This window comes from Rattus norvegicus, chromosome 20 (assembly GCF_021556685.1).
Source record: "Rattus norvegicus strain SHRSP/BbbUtx chromosome 20, alternate assembly SHRSP_T2T, whole genome shotgun sequence".
NCBI lineage: Eukaryota > Metazoa > Chordata > Mammalia > Rodentia > Muridae > Rattus > Rattus norvegicus.
In genome coordinates, this window is record NC_141553.1 from 12,196,423 (window position 1) to 12,217,848 (window position 21,426).

General features: G+C 48.7%; 1 protein-coding gene and 1 non-coding gene across 3 annotated transcripts in view; one reads left to right on the forward strand and one right to left on the reverse strand.

The window, feature by feature from the left end:
* Col18a1 (collagen type XVIII alpha 1 chain) overlaps nucleotides 1-21,426 on the forward strand; it is a 159,397-nt gene that overhangs the window by 9,127 nt on the left and 128,844 nt on the right. The window lies entirely within an intron of this gene.
* Nucleotides 13,482-13,562, reverse strand: Trnat-agu26 (transfer RNA threonine (anticodon AGU) 26). Its single transcript has one exon. It is a non-coding gene; the product is annotated as a tRNA-Thr (tRNA).

The window sequence follows — 21,426 nt, forward strand, 5'->3', positions numbered from 1 at the left end:
GTTTGAGCCTTTCTGGGGTCCTGACTAGCTAAGCCTGCATCTTGGGTCTGTATGTTAATGACGAAACCATCTACATTCATTTTACACAAAGCATCTGTCCATTCTGGGAATGATGTGCACCCCAATCTCTCTGGGTTTTTTTTTTCATCTTCTTGGTAGGGACCTCTAATGACAAAAGCTATTACCATTCCCCCTGGGGTTCTAGGACAGAACCCACAGTGTCGTGCATGCTAGTCCCACACACTGAGCTGCCTCGTTTTTTCACATGGTCTAATGTGCCCTGCTCGAGGTCTGATGAGAGGTCATGCTTATACCTCTTGTTTGTCTCATTTAAAAAAGTTGTTTACGGGGGCTGGGGATTTAGCTCAGTGGTAGAGCGCTTACCTAGGAAGCGCAAGGCCCTGGGTTCGGTCCCCAGCTCTGAAAAAAAGAAAAAAAAAGTTGTTTACATTGATGTATTGTGTCTATAGGTGTGTGCATGTGCATGTGCACATGCCATAGCACATGTGTGCACACACCATGACGCCCATGTGGAGGTCTGATACATTCAGGAGTCTGGTCTCTCTCTCCACGGCATGGGTCTGTGCCTTGCACAGGTTCCTCTGCCCACTGAGCCACCCTGCCAGTTTCTCTGTTACACTGTCAACTCTTAGTTTCACCCTTTGCTTTCAGAGTGGTCCAGCTGGAAAAGAAGGAGGCATGCTACGGTTCATGGTCTCCCCACAAATGTTCAATCTACTTACCACCCATCAGCCAACTGGCCATGGGGATGTCTTACAGTCAGTCCCCTGACTTCCTCACACAGTTGCCCAGAAGCTGCTCTCCCACCACTCCCTTTAACAGGGCAGGCGCACCTTACAACTCTGTTGTTTCCTCCTTTCTGAATGTTGGCATTTACTTTTGTTTCCTGTTTGAAAACCCAGCCGCCAATCTTTGATGTACGCTGTATCATTTGTCTGATGTAATTCCCAGCATTGGGGTAACTGCTGGTTTCTTGTCTCCCAGTTCTCTTTCCTTTCTTTTATGATCCTCTTTAAAGTTTTGGTTTTTTTTTTTTTTAACTTCATTATTATTCTGCATTCCCACACGGTTTGCTTGCTAACTGCCTCTCATTGTTCTAATAACAGTCGCTTAGACATGACAGGCTTCCCTTGACTTTTAAGAGGCTAACTTTTAAGAATTATTACTTTCTGGTCTGACAATGCCAGGAACTTTAAATGCTAATCTGTTCCCACTGTGGGTAGAAGAACTATGCCCTATGCCCTCATTCTGATTCTTGATGCCTGGAAAACAAAATTTACCCAGGACCCACCCAAACCCATGAGCTCTGGAGGCAGAGTGCTGGCGGCTAGTTTTTTGTTTTTTTTTTCAGGAGCTGGGGACCGAACCCAGGGCCTTGCGTTTGCTAGGCAAGTGCTCTACCACTGAGCTAAATCCCCAACCCCCTGGTGGCTAGTTTTATGTCTACTCGACACAAGCTAGAGTCATCTGAAAGGAGGGAACCTCAATTGAGAAAATACCCCCATAAGATCCTTAATTAGTGATTGATGGGGGAGGGTCCAGCTCATGGTGGGTGGAGCCATCCCTGGGCTGGTGGTTCTGGGTTCTATAAGAAAGCAAGCTGAGCAAGCCAGGGGGAGCAAGCCAGTAAGCAGCATCCCTCCATGGCCTCTGCCTCAGCCCCTGCCTCCAGGTCCCTGCCCTGCTTGAGTCCCTGTCCTGACTTCTTCAACGATGAGCTGTGATCTGCAAATATAGGCCACAGAAGCCCTTTCCTCCCCAACTTGCTTTTTGGTCATGGTGTTTCAGCACAGCAACAGAAATCCTGACTGGGCAGGCACCGCATTTGCTCATCTTGAGCTGGAAGGTTCCACCATGAGGAGGTTCTGTAGGTCTTTTTGGTTGGGAGTTGGAGAGGCTGTGATGAGGAGTGTGGGGTGGCCAGCGAACACCCTAGACAGCCATTTAGGACCACAATGGTGGGGCCTGAAAGAGTCGTGGGGTGACTCTCCCAGGACCTCTAGACCTAGACTGCACAGAATTTGGACTGTGTCTGCAAGAGGCCTCAAGTCGTAGCCCAGACGCCCACATGGACTAACCATATAGGAGCATGAGGGGAGAGGTTTGAACCACGGAACGTGCACAGCAAGGGAGAACTAGAGCACGCCCCTTCCATTCATTCTGCTCGTGAATTTAATTTAGCTTAACAGACAGGGTCTCAAAAAGCTCAGGTTAGCCCCAAACTTTCTATATAGCCAAGGATGACCTTGATCTTCTGATCCTCACGCCTCTACCTCCCAAGTGCTGGATCGTAAGTGTGTCCTACTATGCTTGCCTTAAGCTGAGCTGGAGACTGAATCCAAGACTTCGTGCAAACCGGAGGTCAGGACTTTTTTTTTTTTTTTAAGATTTATTTATTTATTTTATACAAGTACACTGTAGCTGTCTTCAGACACACCAGAAGAGGGCATCAGATCCCATTACAGATGGTTGTGAGCCACCATGTGGTTGCTGGGATTTGAACTCAGGACCTCTAGAAGAGCAGTCAGTGCTCTTAACCGCTGAGCCATCTCTCCAGCCCGAGGTCAGGACTTTTAACCCACATTGGTTTACCTTCTAGACATCTTCAGTGACCTTGGGTAGAACTCATACTTCCTGTCCTCCAACTTATTTATTTATTTAATTTATTTATTCCTTTGTTTATGTGTATTTGTAGAATGAATGCCAGAAGTGGGTATGAGTGCCTGAGGAGGCCAGAAGAGAGCATCTGAGCCTCTGGAGTGGGATTTACAATAGAGTAGGGGGTTCACCCAATGTGGGTGCTGGAAACTGATCTCAGGTCCTCTGCAAGAGCAGAACTCTTAACCACTGAGCCATCTCTCCAGCGATAATTTTTTTGGGGGGTGTATGATTCTCCTGCCTGGGGGTTATCTTTGAGCTTTCTGTAAGAAACACATTGTTTCTGCTTTGGTTTGTCTAAACAGCTCCAGTGCCTTAGTGCCTTCTTTTATGAATGGTTTCTTTTGTGGACAGGAGATACACAGTTGCAGACATAAAGATACTGCTGACTTACAGCCCTCCGAATAAAATAAGCACCTGCAAAGTCCACATTGATTTCATAATAAATTAGGAGAGAGAAATAATGACAATAAAATTTGAATTACTATGTTAAAAGGAGTGAAGGGAAAAGTCTATTCTGTTTCATCACCATTGTGCCAAGATCTGTGGGTGAATGCTCAGGTTAGAGGGTAGAACTTTCCGAGAAAGGCAGGATATTTGCCTGGCTTCAGTATTAATAATATTTCCTGTATAATGTTTAGCATCCTTACCCCTTAATGAACCACTTGACCTAGTGACCCATTTCCCATCAGCAGAATGAAAGGAGAAACAGTGGGAGAAAACCACTTCACCCAAGAGGGCCAAGACCAGTGTTACAATAATAACTCTTGGTGACCTCTGTACCATGTCTAGTGTGATGGGAAAGACACTTGACTCTTCAAGTTCATACCCGAGTCTAACTCTGAGAGGCACTGGACAGTCCATTTGGGCTTTCAGGAGTCTGTCCAGAGAGAGCTCTTCAAGAGTATCAAGGTCATGAAAGATAGCAGAGACTGAGAAACTGTCCCAGGCTTGAGAAATTGAGGGATACTTGAGAAAATACCACCAGGTACCCTGGAATGGAGGACACTGGTAAAGGACTGGGGGATTCCGACAGTGCCATTTGATTGTTAGTTTGTACCAAAGTTAATGTTTTAGTTTGGTGATGCCACAGAGAAAACCTAGTTAAGACTCCATGGTAACTCTTCTTTTAAAGATTTTATTTATTTATTTTATGTATATGAGTACACCATTGATGTCTTCAGATACACCTGAAGAGGGCATCAGATCCCATTACAGATGTTGTGAGCCACCATGTGATTGCTGGGAGTTGAACCCAGGACCTTTGGAAGAGCAGTCAGTGCTCCTAACTGCTGAGCCATCTCTCCAGGCCATCCATGGTAACTCTTGAGTAAATGTGTAACATCAACAGTTGGGTTCAACTATTTAAAATCTTACCAAAATCAAGTTGGACCTTTCTGTACTTTCTACAGATCTGGTTTTGCTAGCTTCTTGTTAAAGCTGGCTATGAGTCCCACCTCCTCTGGGAGCAACTGTTCATTCCTGCTGGAGGATCTGACTGTAGCAGCCAGCTCAGGATGTGTGACATGTCTTTATATTTGTTGGGGTCTTGTCTGGGCTCGTTCACATTCAGAGCTTAGTTAGCTGGTGACTCACATGGCTGTACACATGCTGCTTCTCCTCCCTCAGACTAGCCTGGGCACGGTCTGATGGTTGTGGCCGAGGTATGGGAGGGAGCAGGTTGGCTGCTGGTCTTTGTCAAAACCTGGAGGTTCTACCTGATGTCATTTCAACAAAAAGAGTCACGGTGCTTGGCCAGCATGAGTTAAGTCGATTCTCCCACTGAGATGGGATTCATTGTCTCACATAACCTTGACTGGTCTAAGGGGATGGTTCCACTGTGGTCATTCCCCATGGGCATCTCTCTGATAGATGAATGACTAAGGGGATAGAACTATTCCAGAGTAACAAGATGCTCTAATCAAAGCCATTTGATTCAGTAGGGTCAGGGAAAGGCCCAGATCCTCCCTGGGCAAGGGTATTGTCATTCCTACCCCTCTTCCCCCAAAGGTCTCCTGGATTGAGCCATCATCCTCCTGATGAGGCTCCCTAGTCAGGCCCTACCCCCTCCTACAGAATGGTCCCTGGTCAAGCCTCTATCTTCCCGCTGAGAATCCACAGCTAGCACCCTACCATCTTGCTAAGGGTTTTCTGCTGAAGTTCCCATCCTCCTGCTGGGCCTCTCAGTTGGGTTCCCTTTCTGGCTGTCCCATCATTAGTACATCAGGTCCAGTCACCTGAAGTAGAAAGGGGCCTCAGTGGGCTGCCTTGAGGAGAAAATTTAAGGGTCGCTTCTTACCCAACAGTCTGCCATGAATCCTTGGGTCTTCCCAGAGTAGAAAGAGGTAGGTGTTTGCCCACGAGAGCCCATAGCTCCTGGTGGACACTCTGCTGCAAAAAGCAGACAGGATAAGGTATACCGACCCGCCTCTTCCCTAACAGGGATTTATTTGCTCTCTAGTCCTCCATTCCCTCCTTCACCTCCTGTCTGTATGCCCTCCTCCCACCATCTTGTCCCCACCGCATGTGGAGTCCACCATACTGGAGGAGCACAACACCAGCTTTTTTTTCTTCCCCGTACTTTTTCCATCCTCAAAATGCAAGATGGAAAGAAAGAAAGGAAATCACTTCAGCAGACTTCCCAACGGCAGGCGTGGCTCTGAGCCCTGGCTCAGTCTTCAGCATCAGCAGCTCTCATGATCTGTGAAGACCCGATACCACTAGTGAGTCTCTTGGCTCCCGTTCACTTCCCTAGAGGCGAATTTGACTTTTACAGGGAGCAATGTCGATACTTTTGAATCACTGGTAGCAGCAGAAGGCCAAGAAGTGCCGGCTCTTGGCCTGAGGAGGTCTGGGGATCACATGAGGCTTGGGAGCACTCAGGCCTGACAGGGCAGATGCTGGTGTGGTCACTGTGTGATTCTTTCAAGGCAAAGAAGTGGCTGGGGATGCCACACGTCTGTCAAGCGTGGGTGAGCATATGTGAGGTAGGTAAGCGTGCAGTGCGTGTCTGTGTGAGGTTAAGCCTATGTGGTGTGGGCGAGCAGGCGTGAGGTATTCGTAGAGGGGACATGGGTAGGTATGTATGAAAGGAGTGTGTGTGTGTGTGTGTGAGAGAGAGAGATGTGAGAGCTAAGAGAGGTGTATATGTAAAGTGTGTGTGATATATGTGTGAGGAGTGAGGTGGGCAGGTATGAGACATGTGTTTAAGAGGTAAGTATGTATATGAGAAAGGTATGTATGAAGTAGGTGTGTGACGTACGTGTGGGGCAAGTGTATGTGAGGTAGGCGTGTGTGAGATATGCGTGTGAAGTGGGCATGTATGTGAGGTGTGCCGTGAAAAGTGGGTGTGGATTTGAGGCGTGCGTATGAGGTAGGTGTGTTTGTGTGTGTGACGTACGTGTACGAGACAGGTGAGTTGTGAAGTAGGTGTGAGGTGTGTGAGGTAGGAGCGTGAGGTATGTGTGTGTTACACAGGTGTGTGTGACATGGGTGAGGTCGGTGTGGAACATGAGGTTGCGGGGGACATGAGGCGTCCCTGTGCATACCTGTCATCTGCAGAAGGAACAGGTGCATCCTGGTGCTGTCTGCTGCAAGGAAGGCCACCCTGAGGGCCCATGGTGGATTTGAGGAGCTTAGCACTCATGTTTGTTTCCCACATGCAATGTTGTTACAGGAGTCCTAGTGTCTGAAGCGCGGGGGGGGGGGGGGGATGCTTGTTTTAAGACAATGTGACACACAAGGTCACAGGACCAGGCAGTGGTACGCTCTTTGGAGCCATGGGGCTAGATGAAGCTGTCCAGGAAGTGCCGGGCTAGACAGCAGGGAGGGCTCTGAGTGGTGATGGAAAGGGTGGTGCCATTCACTGACTGGACTTAAGAGGAGGGCATCCTGTTGACTGTGTGGGAGAGCTGGGGCAGGGGAGGTTGACTGGGTCAATGCAGATGGCCAAACTGTATTGACTGGGTAGGAAGTGGGCTAGCCTGTTGACCGATTGCTAAGCAGAATATACCCAATTGACAGACAGGACGGGAAGGGAGAGTGCCGTGTTGATTGGATGGGAGGGAGGGAGGGAGAACTCTCATTGTTGACTGACAGGTTAGGAGTACAGGACACTTGGTTGTCAGACAGGATGGGCACCCCATTAATTGAAAACACCCTGAGGACATATGGACTTTTGTCCTGGGACACCCCTCCCCCCCAGCTCCGTAAGATAACAAACTACAGGACCCCAGGGTTTTTGAGCCTCGTGGGCATAAGAGGAGCCCACTCTACTCTTGTCAACATCAGGGCACAGTGTCCTTGTGTGACTGTGTCCCACTGCTGGGAAAGCAATGAACGCACCAGTAGGAAGGACCTCACGGAAGGGCCTCAGGCCACGGCCCCGAGGAGCCTAACCTCCCTATCCTTTTCCATACTGTGTATCACTTTCTATTAAGACGGCCTGTACAACTGGATTTCTCTGGTTTTTTTTTTTTTTTTTTTTTTTTTGTTCTTTTTTTTGGAGCTGGGGACCGAACCCAGGGCCTTGCGCTTCCTAGGCAAGAGCTCTACCACTGAGCTAAATCCCCAACCCCATCTCTGGGTTTTTCCCTTTCTGTCTGGAAATCATCCAAGTACCTAAGCTTAACGCTAAATTTGTATGCCCTCCTTCCTGGCAGTCTGTCTTTTGGGAGTTAAAGTTTTGGACCTTGGTAATTAATAGACTATGTAGGGGCTGCTCTTCACCACACAGGGGTCCTGGACAGCTGTGCTGGCTAGAAAACGCCACCTTACCTTACCCCTAGGCTGTGTCCCTGGATTGGCGGATGCCACATTTGAGTTGCAAATTACTGCGGTCTTGGGTTGTTTTGTTTTTTAAGACTAGTGTCCTCCCGTTACCCCCGACTCCCACCCCCACTCTCCTAACCCTGACTGTCCTGGAACTCACTCTGTAGCTGATGCTGGTCTTGAACTCACAGAGATCTGCCTGCCTCTACCTCCTGGGTGTTGGAATTAAAGACTTGCAGCAATACTCTGGGCCAGTCTTGTTTTTTGTTGTTTTGTTTTGTTTTTGTTCTAAGCATAGATAACGCACGCAGTACTGGCTTTGTGCAGAGCCCTTCCTTGGGACTGAGAGTGGAGAATCAGACTCCTGATCCCACTTCACTAAGTCTCCTGGCTGAAAACAAAAAACAAAAAAACAAAAAACTGGACCTCACAGAAACCTAGCAGGGGTGTCTTGGTTTTCCGGGGATCCACAGGGAGCCTAAGTTCTGTGACTTAAGTTCCGGGGATCCACAGGGAGCCTAAGTTCTGTGACTAAGCTCCAACCTTCCTTTGGGGAGAGCAAAGGCCACTTCCTCCTGTCTGTCACCGGTATTTGGGTTTATTATTACAGTCTCCTCAGACATGTGTTGGAGCTGGTATTTATTTGTTGAAGGAAAGAAAACATTAAAACATTTGCTTTGTTACAAAATAAAAGCCACATTTCGAGGACCACCCCCCCCACCCCCACCCCCCACCCCCCATCCCCTACCCCTCACCCCCGCCCCCCCCACCCCTAGGACAGAGAACTCCGGAGGAAGCCCCTAAGCTATTATTCTTCTTCCCTCGGTTTGGTAATTAAGCCAAATTCTAAAGCTAACCTCCTGCTGAACCTCTACACTGAGCCCCATAGAGACTCCCAGACCTACGCCCAGCCATTTGTCTAGGCTGGGAAGTCAGTTTTAATGTATACGCTCGCACACACAGCTTGCTCACACACACAGCTTATACACAGCCGCAAGCAGCTGCCTGTCTGACCTCTGTGAGCCTTCCTTACAGAACTGCAGAGTTGGAGTCTCAGACCCAAGGCCTTTAAAGCCTGCCACCAGGCCTCATCCCCCACCGTCACCCCACCCCCAATATGAGTACACCTTAGCTATCTTCAGACACACCAGAAGAGGGCATCGGATCCCATTACAGATGGTTGTGAGCCACCATGTTGTTGCTGGGAATTGAACTCAGGACCTCTGGAGGAGCAGTCAGTGCTCTAAACTGCTGAGCCATCTCTGCAGCCCAGCTCTCCTTTTCTTAGGGACACACATGAAAGGGAAACAACCTGGGTCCCTTTATATCCAGTAGTTGTTTGACTGAAAATGGCCCCCACAGGCTCTCCAGCACCATGTCTGCCTGCGTGTCACCAGGCTTCCCACCATGATGATAATGGTCTGAACCACTGAACCTATAACCTAGCCCCCAAAGAAATGCTGTCCTTTACAGGAGTTGCTTTGGTCATGGGGTCTTTGTATAGCAATAGAAACCTTAACTGAGACATATCTTCAGCAAAGGAATGGGTTCCTTACTGTACCTCTGTAGGTTCAAAGGCCTCACCTGACTCTCTTACCTCCAGACCCAAGGAACAGCTCATTCTGCCTCTCCTCCCTCCCCATTTCTTGTTCAAACTTCCTCACGGTGAGTGTCACTGTCAATTGTTTGACTGGGTGGCTTCCAGGTCCTCCCTAACCAAGACATCACCCATATCCAAGCCTTTGGTCCCCTCTCTACCTGCAGCTCTGTAGCTTCCCTGAGTTCCTGCAACAGCTACAGACCTGGTTTCTCCAGCCAGGTCTTCAAGTCAGAGCTAAACTATACCTCACCTCTATCCCAGTTCAGACACTGGTCTCTGGGGCTGCCTCAGGAACCCACAATCATGGGTCTTACGAAGGGAGAGGAGGAGACTGAGGCTCAGGGACATGAATGAACCCAGCTGAGGTACAGAGCTGGGGTGCGTGCCAGGTGAGCTTATGCTGTGACAGGAATGACACTGCTGTCTTGGAGTGTTTAGACCCTGGGATGGTTTGAATAAGTTGGCAGCCATAGGCTCAAATATTTGAGTGCTTAGTCACCAGGGAGCAGGACTGTTTAAACGGATTAGAAGGATGAGGAGGCATGGCCTTGTTGGAGAAAGTGTGAGGGGGAGGGGTAAGTGGGAGGAGTGGGAGGTGGGGGGTGGGAGATGGGGGTAGGGTTGGGCTTGAGGTTTCAAAATCCTAAACCAGGCCCAGGTTCTACCTTTGCTTGTGAATCAGGATGTAGCTCTCAATGTCTTCTGTAGCACTTGCCTGCCCGCCTGCCTACAATCATACTCTTATAGTGATGCTAATAGATTAAGACTCTGAAACTGTAAGCAGACCCACAGTTAAGTGCTTACTATTATAAAAATCGCCTTGGCCATGATGTCTCTTCATCGCCATAGAACAGGGACCGAGACAGACTCCATCTATCTCAGCCTCTCCTTCTGTTTGTTGGTCTGTCCATCCACCCATCGATGGCTCTCTCTCCCCTCCGCACACTCTGATGCTTAGACACAAACACGTTCCCTTTCTACAGCTGCTGTACCATGTGGGGGCTAGCAGATGCTCTCCCAAGCAAGTCCCAACCTAGCCCATGGGTCACATGGACACCCCAGGATGGCTATGAATGTGGCCCAACATGAAATTGTAAACTTAAAAACATCACAAATTTTAAAAAACACAGTTGTGTGGTCTGTCCTCCTCTGGGAAGACCTCACCTGTAGCTCTTCTAGCTTTCTAGTAGAACCCCAACCTGATTGGACCAAGCCTTCAGTGGATCTCTGCAGGGTCTGGGTAACAATATTCATCCCACAAGATTGAGTGCTGGGAGGCCACAGTCCTCACCGATCCATTTATTCCTTGTAGGGGGTGACCTGTCAATCCTTAGAAGGGGGCAGGGCCATCCCTCAGTTGACAAAAACCCCCTAGGTCTTAATTCTTCTAGCACTGAATTCTGGGAGGCCAAGTTAGCCCTCTACAGAGGATACTGTGGGCCCCCTGAGGTAGGAACAGTGTAGCTCAGGGTGACAGCTAGCTAATAGTGAAATCTGAGACACTCTAGAATCAAGCCCATATCTGAGCCTGAGTTTTGCCCCCAAGGTGTGAGCAATCCAGAGACAGTGTCACATTCTGGAAGGCCTCTGGGGCTAGTGGAGCACTTCGTTCTGTTGTTAAGGACTTTCCTGTGACCCTTGTCCTGTCCTTGCTAGATAAGGGTTCCTGCAGGGACTTTGTCACCTACACTGATTGTCTGTGCCTGTGAGAGGATCCTGTCTGTGATGGAATTCAGCCCCCTGGGTGCCATGAACTAAAATGGCCGCAGTGGCCCATTAAACAGAGAGAAAGGCTGCGTGCAGCCAGATGACCAAGGACCCTCATGAGGGGTGGAAGAGGCAAGAACTTCTCGCAGTCATCCGTCTCCACGGGTGATCAGCTTTCCCGTCCTGATGCTCAGTCTATGAAATAGTCATCTGCCTTGGGGCTCTGGAAGGTCAAGTTGATATAGGATAGAAAGATATTAGGGGTCATGGGATAGGAGAGGGAAATCTCACTCTGGAGTCTGTCTCAAGCCTCTCACCAAACAAGAATTCTAGAATAATTAGCATCAGTTTCTGCTGAAGGGATAATGTTCCTTGTGTAGAAAGAGGAACATGTTAAAGAAGTTCACGTTGAAATAGCAGCACATTAAAATATCCATCTAGGCCTAAGTCCCGAATGTCCTTGGGAAGAACCCCCTGAATTCAGCTGCCACCGGCACTTTCTGGGAACCTCACAAACAAGCCAGTTAGCTTGTTTACATTGGAGCTACTCTGGTTTCCTGCATTCCTGAGACCTAGAGTTTTAACCTATCAATTGTCATCATGTCAGGTGCCCTCCGGAAAGATCCTGCAATGGCCTCATTTAAATTCCTTAGAAACTCTTTGAAGATAATGACTTTAAAACTTAACAAAATCCGCTGCTAGGCCACAGTCAAAGAGGGCTGGGGAAATGGCTGGTCAGCATTGTGTGTGTCAGCATTGTGTGTGCCAGCATTGTGTGTGCCAGCATTGTGTGTGTCAGCATTGTGTGTGCCCTGTAAGCCTGGGGTTCTCAGCTTGAGCCCCCAGAAACCAGGTAGAACAAAACCGGAAAAATTGGACAGGGCCACTTACACCTGTAATCCCAGACTGGGGGAGGTAGAGACAGGAGGATGCCTGGGACTTGATGGCTGGCCAGTGTAGCCGATCGGTGAGCTCTAGGTTCAGTGAGACCCTGTTGAACAACAACCACCACAAAAAAGGTGAAGAGCAATCTGTGACAGCACCCAATGTCAGTCTCTGACCTACACACACATGCACACGCATATGCACACACGCATGCACACACACACACATACAAGCATGTACATGCGTGAGCACACACACAAATAGGCATATGTATAAATAAGTAAAAAGTACTTTTAAAAGTCTCTCTTAAGGGGCTGGAGAGATGGCTCAGAGGTTAAGAGCACTGACTGCTCTTCCAGAGGTCCTGAGTTCAATTCCCAGCAACCACATGGTGGCTCACAGCCATCTGTAATGGGATCCGATGCCCTCTTCTGGTGTGTCTGAGGACAGCTACAGTGTACTTACGTACATAAAATAAATAAATCTTTTAAAAAAAAAAGTCTCTCTTAAAAATGTCTCTCTTAACTCCGTTTCAAACTGGAGTTCTGTGCCAGGGCCAAAAGTTTTGGTTTTATTTTAGTCTCTGTTAAAAAAAAAAAACTTGTCAGGACGCTTGGGTGACCGTGTTGAGCAGTGCCTCATCCCTGCCACCTCAGACAAGGCGAGGGAACGGCATAGAGCATAATGGAAGTTGTGAGAGCTGGGGCGGCCATCTTCATGTCCAAGAGGCAAAATATTTTAGCGAAGCAAAAGCCAAAAGTGGTGATAACATCGTCACGAAATGACTTCTCTGTCCCCATGGGAGTCAGGCCAACAGCACAGTGATGACGTGGGTATCGGGAATCAGCTTAAATGGTGCAAAGTGGAGCCTGTAGGGCTCTGGAGAGGCTGGAAGCTGCCACTTAGATGAATGGCAGGTGTTTGGATGAGCGGACGCCGCCAGATGCGTACAACATGACGTGAAACAACTCCCGTGAGCCTCCACGAAGGGTTCATATGTTGTTGCTTGTTTATTTTTTTTCTAGCCAAAGTGCTTTCTCAGCAATGAGAAAATCGACGTAGGTTTAGAGAGATCAGGACCTGCAGAGAGCAGAAGGCTCTGCTTTTGACTTCCAAGGTCCCTGCTGCTGGGTGAGAGCCTTGTCTTCAGCCGGGAGCCTTTATTTTAGCCCTGTCTGTCTGTTCCCCCACAAGTTCTGCTTCTCATATCCCAGAAGCAGGGACACACTGCAGAACTCGGCATAGAAGCCCGGAGCCAGGGTCTGTCCCTTTGGAGTTTAGTGACCATGTCAAACCCCTCACTATGTAAGGCGAAGTTGAGCCTAGGTTCTGCAACCTTTGTTGCTACTTCATAATTGTAATTTTGCTACTGTTATGAATCGTAATATAAATATTTGATATTTCTGATGGTTTTAGGTGACTCCTGGAAAAGGGCCATTTCACCCCACCCCACCCCTACAAGTTGAGAGCCCCCCTCCCCCCCCCACCAGCTGAGGACGGAACCCAGGGTCTTGCGCTAGGCAAGCACTCTACCACTGAGCTAAATCCCCAACCCCCGAGAACCACTGTTTTAAGGGTGTAGGACCATCTCTTTGTGTCTAGGAAAGAGAAGGATGAAAAGGGAGATCAAGGTAGGTAGGGGTAGGGATGGGGTGCCATTGGGCATAGAGAGACACTGTCGTACCTGAGCTGTGAGGTGCTGGGATGAGGGGAGGCAGAAACAAGTGGAGGGGCAGTGGGGTTGACTAGAGCTTTGGGGCATATCCTGGCTGGTTTTCTTTCACCTTGATACAAGCTAAGGTCCTTTTGGAAAAGGAAACTTTTTTTTTTCTATTCTTTTTTTCGGAGCTGGGAATCGAACCCAGGGCCTTGCGCTTACTAGGCAAGCGCTCTACCACTGAGCCAAATCCCCAACCCCGGAAAAGGAAACTTTAATTAAAAAAAAGGGGGGGGGGTTGGGGATTTAGCTCAGTGGTAGAGCGCTTGCCTAGCAAGCACAAGGCTCTGGGTTCGGTGCCGGGGAGGGGGGTGGGGAGGGACACGGACACCCTCGCCTGATTGATTGTGGGCAAGACTGTGGTTCATCTATTTACTTGATGGTGGATATGGAAGAGCCCAGCTCACCGTGGGCTGCTGGTCCTGGGTGCTGTAAGGGAGCAGGTTGAGCAAGCCAGGAGAACAAGCCAGTAAGCAGCATCCCTCCAAGGTCTCTGCCATCAGCTCCTGCCTCCAGGTTCCTGCCTTGTGTGAGCTTTTGTGCCGACTTCCCACAGTGATGGACCGTGCTGTGGAAGTGTGAGCTGAAATAAGCCCTTCCCTCCCTAACTTGCTTTAGGTCAAGGTTTTATCACAGCAATAGAAACCCTGATTAAGACGGGACAGAATCCTCTAGCAGAACTGTCCCTGCCAGGTGGGAAGAAAGCAGGAGTCACAAGGTCTTGTTTCCTGCACTTTGTTCCAGGAAGGTGACCCTGACGCTAACTCACAGAAAGAGGAAAACAGGTATGGCCGCTCTGCTCTCTCCCAGGGCTGTTTTAAGGCTCGTGCTCCTGGAAACCCTAGGATCGGGCTCCTTCCAGTAGCCAGGAGGGCCGTAGGCCTTGTCACAGACAGCTGGATCGTGCTCCTGCTCTGATGGGTAACAATGTCCGTGACTAAGGGACCTTTGCAGCCTCAGATGGAGAGAAACATCACTTTCTTCTTTTTTTTTTTTTCCGGGGCTGGGGACTGAACCCAGGGCCTTGCGCTTCCTAGGCAAGCGCTCTACCACTGAGCTAAATCCCCAACCCGAAACATCACTTTCTATAGACGCTCCCACCCTCAGATTTCCCCATTTCACTCCAGACTTGATCCATTCCTGAGTCCACCAGAGCTGAGCTGAGCCTCAGGTGGCGAGGGTCAGAGACCGAGGTGGTAGACGCGTGCAGCTCGTGCGGGGTTCTGGGAAGCAGCGAGATTCTAAGTGTCCGGGCTCCAGCCACCCCCGCCTCACCCCCACCCCCCAACCCACCCCCACCTGGGCTCCCAGCTATGTAAGGAATCCGCCTCTTGTGCAGCCCACCAGCATGGGGTGGTTGCCGTGGCAACGGGCATGCAGGGTCAGGCGCATCCCTTCCTTGTGAATTCCCCAGCCAGCAAGCCAGGGCTGGACAGGGCTGCTTAAGTGTCCAAGAAGGTGGGTGGTCCTTCACTACACCCCCCCCCCACACACACACACCTGATCGGTGCTCACAAGAGCCTGCAGGAGAGAGCTTTAGCCGCACTGTTGGAAACTTAATTTGGGAGCGGCAATCCTATTGTGAACACTGTAACCTCCACACCAATTTAATCTGCAAGAAAGCCAGACTGGATAGGGTTCTGTTCTGTGAGGTCCCACGCATGTAACTTAGCACTATTAGCCTGCAGAAGTCACGGTGACCTTAAATAAATCCTGGCTACTTAAAAATGAGCTATCCCAGGAAGAGCAGATGATTCATCCGGGGACAAATCTCATCTTTGTTTTTCTTTGAAAGATAGCAGTTAGCATCAGGCAATGGGGGGTTGGGGGGAGGCTTGAAACAAGTCCTGGCTCGGGGCTCATGAGGTAGGAATAACTTACCTGTTACTTGCAGATAAAAGCTGTCTAGAAGACACTGTGACCTCCCCAGAGGTGGAAGGCTCCTCCCTCCCTGCCCCACACTACTGTGCTTAGTCGCTCAGCATTAGGGCCATTTCCAGGCAAGCATTTAATCCTAGTGCACTGCCCAGCTCAGAAGTCCCTGGAAGGGTCAAAAGGGTCTGGCTTTGCCTCCCAGCCTGGGGACCCTGTGGTAGTAAAAGAGTCTGGTGATGTTGCTTTCCCACAATGCAATGGCCTCTACAGTTCCTTTTAAATAGAATACAGCCAAGTCTCCCGTCTCTCAGACTTACTTGCAAATTCACATTCTGGATAAAACTGACTGGCAATTCCACAATCAATTCCTGTAGTACTATCATGGTTGTTCATAGATAAAGGTCACTTAGCGATGAGAAATGAGACCCCGTGCTCTTGGCGCCACAAGCAATTCTCTGCCTCCTGTGTGTGTGAGAGTTTGTGGTGTGCAAACATGTATGTGTGTGTGTATGTGTGTGTGTGTGTGTGTGTGTGTGTGTGTGAGAGAGAGAGAGAGAGAGAGAGAGAGAGAGAGAGAGAGAGAGAGAGAGAGAGATGGGAGCGTATACATGCAGCTGAGGCAGTTCGGAGCTCCTGCTAGACCAGAAGCTTCCACAGTAAAGGTCTTGCTCCTTTATTAAACTCCAACTGAATACAAAAGGAAAACGGAGACAGCAAACTCTTAAGGGTCCCTGACTCATATACAACCAATGAACAGGAGAGAAGCCAGCTGGTGCCTGGCCAAGCCCCAGCCTCCTTCCCTGGCCTGTTTGGAGATGGTATCTTTCGGGTGATGGATGGTAGGACATTGGTGCCAATGGTTCTTCTCCTGACTCCAATACTGGGCATGGTCTGAGATCTCAGAAAGCGGGGAAGGCCACATCTGCAACCCTGCTCATGGAATGCTGGCTGCTTCCCCCAGAACCGCAGAAGCTGGTTGCTCTGAGAACAGCTCCCAGTCCCAGGGATGATACCCTAAAAGGAGTGTTCCCCTTGAACCCTTGTCTAGGGATTTCCAGGTCAGATGTCACAAGCAGACCCTGCTCAGGAACATCTGTCCAGTCCCCAAAGATCTTGCGGCCCAAGGTCATAGCTTTCTCCAGCTCTGAGGAATTTAAAAGCTATTTTGGACTCGGGCTTTTCCAGGATGGCCCAGCTAGACTGATGTGAGTGCTGGGGTGGGGGAAGGCTGATCTATGCTGTAGTGAAGGGGAGAGAGCGCAAGGATTCCCTCGGCACAAAACTTCCTTCCAACCTTAGGGCTGAGCCTATGAGGCTGGCCGGATACAAGCCCTGAGGGAGGTTTTCCTCTACCTGTCCACAGAAGGAAACTGTATGCTTTTTTAACTTTATTTTCTGTTCTCCTAAATGATGAGGCACAATCGAGATCTTAGTTGTGGCCCGGGCTTGACTTTGGGTCCAACCAGTTTTGCTGCCTCCCCACCAAGGATCCCCTCGGCTATTCTCACCCCACTGGCTCGCTTCTCCCTTTCCAGGTGACTGCACCGATTCTGTGCGTCTCCATTTTGATGTCTTCCACTGGATGGAAGGGGTCACTGGCTCAAGCTGCTTTTGACTGTCTGGCTCCCTTTCACTCCCCTTCACATGGATCTGTAAGGCATCCCTCATGGTCGCCCCTTCTCTGTGTTGATGGCTGTATACTGTCCCATGGTGTGCCTGGGTCCAAAATATCTCTGTGGATTCCTCTCTGAGTCTCATGCATGTGAACAGTGCTGTTACAAACAAATGTATATATACCAAGAAGTCGAATTCAAGCTCATAGGGTTCAGATTTGTGGGGCAATCTCAAAACCATTCCCAAAGTATCAGTTTCCCTTTCTCCCTCCCGCCATCTTCAGTCATGTGACTTTCCTGCTCCGTTTTTTCCCCTTTTCTGAGGTGCCCGCTTGTCGGCCATTTGTAGATATCCCCTACACAACCTTGTGACTTGCCTTTGAGATTAAACATTTCTCCCTGTTGACCGTTTGCCCTCCAAGGACAAACATCCTCCACCTGGAACTCTCTTTCCCACTCTTCCACAGCTGCCCCCTTCCCCTCCCCCGTGCTGTGCAGGACCCTTTAAACCCTGCACCAGCCTTCAACATAATGTCCCCTTCAATACTCCCATAAATGTCCCTCCTGTGTCCTTCAGGACCCTGATCTAAGCTGTGCGTGCTGTGTTTCTAAACCTTTTGCCCCTCCCATCCCTTGAAGGAGAGTTCCCTTGTATTTTCCACTTAGAATGTATCTTTCATCTCTGACACTGAACTTAATCCCTTGGGAGTCGCTTTCGCTTTTCCATACAGTAACCATTTTTTCCTAGCGCCATCATACCGCTTCCGTTTTTCCCGCTGACCCCTTACCATCCGTTCCACCCATGTCCAGGCCCCCTCCAACTTTAGAAGGGAGGGTTGATCTGTCCATTTAAGGTTTAAGGGTAGAGTCCACCATGGTGAGGGAGGTGGGACGGTGAGGCCGCTGGTGACAGGAAAACAGAAAGAGATAAAACAGTCAGGAAACAGAAAGAGATAAATGTTGGCTGGCGCTGACCTCTCATTCTCCTTTTCATTCGGTCAGGGACCCCAGCCCGTGGAATGGTTCCAGACACACACAGCATAGGTCTTTCCACTTCAATGAACCCACTCTAGAAACTCCCTCATAGAACCTTCTTGTAAAGGTGGCCCGCAGTATCAACCATCATAGTGTAATGGAAGGCCTCCCTACTTCAGAGGCATTTGCTGCCCTTGGTCCTTTTCCACCTATGAACGTTTTTTTTTTTTTTTAAAGATTTATTTATTTATTATATATAAGTACACACTGTAGCTGTCTTCATGATACACCAGAAGAGGGCATCGGATCTCTTTACAGATGGTTGTGAGCCACCATGTGGTTGCTGGGAATTGAACTCATAACCTCTGGAAGAGCAGTCGGGTGCTCTTAACCGCTGAGCCATCTCTCCAGCCCCTATGAACGGTTTTTGAAAAGTTCCATCAAGTTCTGGGAAATTTGGGTTGGCAATGCACAGGATCTATGCAGTGTTTTGGGGAGAATTGTTGGATTTATTACAGTTACCCTGTCCTCAGACACACCAGAAGAGGGCATCGGATCCCATTACAGATGGTTGTGAGCCACCGTGTGGTTGCTGGGAATTGAACTCAGGACCTCTGGAAGAGGAGCAGTCAGTGCTCTTAACTGCTGGGCCATCAGCCCCCTATTTGATTAGATTTATTTGAGGATTTGTTGCTGCTGGTGAGTTGCTGTTGGGTAATGAGATTTGAACCCGTGTCCTCTGGAAGAGCAGTCAGTGCCTGAAACCGCTGAGCCATCTCACTACAGCCTTGAGGCTATGACAAATGGGATTATTTCCCCAATTACTTTCTTGGTATGTTTGGTGCTCATGTCCAGCAATGGTTCTCAACCTGTGGGTCTTGACTCCTTTGGTAAGGAGAGTGTTGGGAGGAGTGGTAGGGGTCTTGAGCAATTCTTTCACTAGGGGTTGAGGGGGTGTTGTGTATCATATATCCTTCATATCATATATTCCCATTACAATTTGTAATAGGAGAAAAGATATAGTTATGAGGTAGCAATGAAAATGATTTAATGGTTGGGATCACAGCATTAAGAAGGTTGAGAACCACTGGTATACAGGAAGGCTACTGATTTTTGTGTTAATTTTGTATCTTGTTTCTTTGCTGACTGTGTTTATCAGCAGTAGGGAGAATAGAGAGTGTGTACCCTCATCTCGTTCCTGATGTTTTTGGAAATACTTTGCTTCCCCCCCCCCTCCATTTAGTATAATGGTGGCTGTGGGATTTATTTATTCGTGCATATCGCTTTATTATATTGAGGCTTGCTGCCTAGATTCTTAGATTCTCCAGGACTTTTATCATACAGGGATGTCTCAAAGAGCATCCTAAGGAAGTTTGTAATTCTCACCGCAGAGACTGTCCTGGCTGGTTTTGTGTGTCGACTTGACACCAGCTGGAGTTATCACAGAGAAAGGAGCCTCCCTTGAGGAAATGCCTCCATGAGACCCAGCTGTCAGGCATTTTCTCAACTAGTGATCAAGGGTGGAGGGCCCAGCCCATTGTGGGTGAGGCCATCCCTGGTCTGGTGGTCCTGGGTTCTATAAGAAAGCAAGCTGAGCAAGTCAGGAGAAGCAAGTCAGTAAGTAACATCCCTCCATGGCCTCTGCATCAGCTCCTGCTTCCTGACCTGCTTGAGTTCCAGTCCTGACTTCCTTTGGTGATGAACAGCCATGTGGAAGTGTGAGCTGAATAAACCCTTTCCTCCCCAACTTGCTTCTTGGTCATGATTGTGCAGGAATAGAAACCCTGACTAAGACAGAGACCATATATATCTTGTTCATATTTGATATTCTGTAATACTGATATCCCTGTGTCCTCTATTGTTTATGGGAGAATGCCACTAGCATACATAATATACATACATACATACGTACATACATATGTACTAGCTTTGTATATAAATATTTTCTGTGATGATCTCATTAAGTTCTATGACTTATAATAACATGCCTATATAGTCTTTGGGGTTTTAATGTGAACAAACCATCGAACCTAAAAATGATGACAGCTCTATCTTCTCTTCTTTAATTCCTAATAGATTTTCGACAGGTTTAGGTTCTAGCCACGTGGTAGTGGGTTCAAGTTCAATCAAGAAAGACCTTTCTGGGGGTTGGGGATTTAGCTCAGTGGTAGAGTGCTTGCCTAGCAAGAGCAAGGCCCTAGCAAGGGCCTTGGGTTCAGTCCCCAGCTCCAAAAAAAAGAAAAGAAAAAGAAAGAAAGAAAGAAAGAAAGAAAGAAAGAAAGAGAGAAAGACAGACCTTTCTGGCAAGCACAAGGCAGAGGGAGTACTGCCATCAGTGAATGGTCTTTACAGGAAGGTGCGAGTGTATAGGAGCTGGGCAGCAGGAACGAGCCCAGTGCACATGGGGAGGTGGTCTGGGTGGCATTAACATGCCTTCTAACCAAGCATGATGTTTTTTTTTGTTTTGTTTTGTTTTTTTGTTTTTTTTTTCCCGGAGCTGGGGACCGAACCCAGGGCCTTGCGCTTCCTAGGCAAGCGCTCTACCACTGAGCTAAATTCCCAACCCCTAAGCATGATGTTTTAAGATTCTGGTGTACTCTTGTAAGTCTCAGAAGTGCTTTTAGTAGTCCAGTGTCTAAAGGCTGTGCAAACTGCCTAGCTTCCTGTCGCATTCTAGGTTCCCTGTCTGCTCAAAGTGGGTTGGAAGGCTCAGTTGTCTGGAGACAAGCTCACGGCATCCTCACTCAAAAGCGTGCATTGTTCCTGATCCCTCCCACCTCTTCCTCCCCAAGCTTCATTGCTACCTCACTAAGCTGACCCACCATTGGAACCACACACAATTGGGTCCTATTGCAGATGGTCCCCCAAGGACATGGGTGTCTGAAAGCAGCACCAATGGTTGAGGCTGACCTTCCCCCTCCCCCATTCCATCAATCACAGGGCATCTTGATGGTGCTGGTAGACTCTGCGGCATGCCTCCTATGCTTCAGTGTGAGGCTGAGAGTCCTGGCAGACTTGAGGCAGGACACAAAGTCAGTTTCAGGAGGGAAAAGCCCAGCTGACTGTTGTGTAATAGTTTCCTTCAAAATTGAAACATTCTGTCCTGCAAGAAAGTTCTCTGTACAAGAAAGTAAACAAGCAAAGTAGCTTCAGGAAGTCCCTGAAGCTGAGCAGATTCACTAGGCTCCTCCCTGCCAAGTAAACAATAAGAGCTAAAAGTCCCTCTCAAACAAAGGGAAGCTGAGCTGCAAAGAAGACTCTGAGACCAGACCAAAAACTCCCCAGAAGAGGTTTAAACCAACTGTGACACCTGGAAAGGACCCTCTCCTTCCTGGTGAGCTGCCTGTAAGCTGCGTGGTATGCTCCAGGTTTCTCAGCTTTGTGAGCTGACTTTGGTGATGCAGCTGGCTTTGTGTCATTTCTGCTTCTGTAAGTAACCCCTCACCCATATACCTGTAAGTAATCCCAATAAAATGCATGGTTCACCAAATTAGACTTTGGTTGTATCCATACTTTGGTCTGTTGTGGGTTCACTATCTGGGGTGAATAGACATGGGTGATTCATCTCCCGGGGAAAGTTTGTCACACAACACTGACTTTCTCAC